Raw genomic sequence first — 844 nt, 5'->3', positions numbered from 1 at the left:
CAGGTCGCTCCCCCTTCAGCTGTGGAAGGCAGGTACCTCCTCCACTGACCTCAAGGAGAGGGGGGGAAGGTGAAGACCACCACGTTGCCAACCCTCGAAGCAGATGTTTTGGGGACAGGGATGTCTGTGAGGGCAGAGGAGGGTTTGGCAGCTGGAGTCCCCTGGCCATGCCACCCACACCGTGGTGGTTTGAGGACAATGAGGGCAGGATCTGTCCCTCGGTACGATGGAATCGCAGCCCGCTGCAGAGGATGGTTTTTCCACAGTGCAAACACAGGATACACCACAGCTGCTAAGTTCCTCCCTCACCTTTGGGTGCCGCAGGCCCTGGACAGGGGAGGCTCCTGCTGGTATTTGCCAAGGGCTGGGGGTTTGCAGGACACAGAGCCGCACGTTGCCAGCTCACTTCTGTCCTCCCCTTGCTGGGGGAGCAGAAGAGCAGAGCTACAGCTACCTGCACCCACCCCGATACCAGCCACGACGGCTGTGAAGAGAGGTCTCCTCACTACCCCCGCCAGGTGGGAGCATCACCATCCCCCCACCGCATCTGACCACTTCTTTAGCCCAAAGCTTAGGATTTAAAAACCCCAGGGAGGGTTCCCAGCCGTGGGGCACCCCCAGCACCCTGCCGGCTGCTCACCATGCCCTCCCAGGCACAGCCCGCGTGGAGCACCTGGGGTAACGCAGGCCTGCAGAAGCCACCTTTATTTGCTGAATCTCCTTCCAAATTTACAACAGTGATGCCAGGTTTGGGTAAAGTGATAACGTATTTGGTATTCACTGCCCTGGATGTTTTTAGCCACCTGCTACAAGGGCGCAGGGCGGCTGGCAGCAAGAGGCAGGT

At 59.4% G+C, this 844-nt stretch overlaps 1 protein-coding gene across 1 annotated transcript in view; it reads right to left on the bottom strand.

Moving 5' to 3' along the window:
- Positions 1-844, bottom strand: part of MORN3 (MORN repeat containing 3) — an 11,824-nt gene that overhangs the window by 10,188 nt on the left and 792 nt on the right. The gene's annotated exons all lie outside the window — the stretch shown is intronic.

This window comes from Cariama cristata, unplaced genomic scaffold (genome assembly GCF_000690535.1).
Source record: "Cariama cristata isolate BGI_N322 unplaced genomic scaffold, ASM69053v1 scaffold18534, whole genome shotgun sequence".
Classification (NCBI taxonomy): Eukaryota; Metazoa; Chordata; class Aves; order Cariamiformes; family Cariamidae; genus Cariama; species Cariama cristata.
Note: the sequence above shows the minus strand (reverse complement) of the source record. Positions and strands in the feature narration are given on the sequence as shown.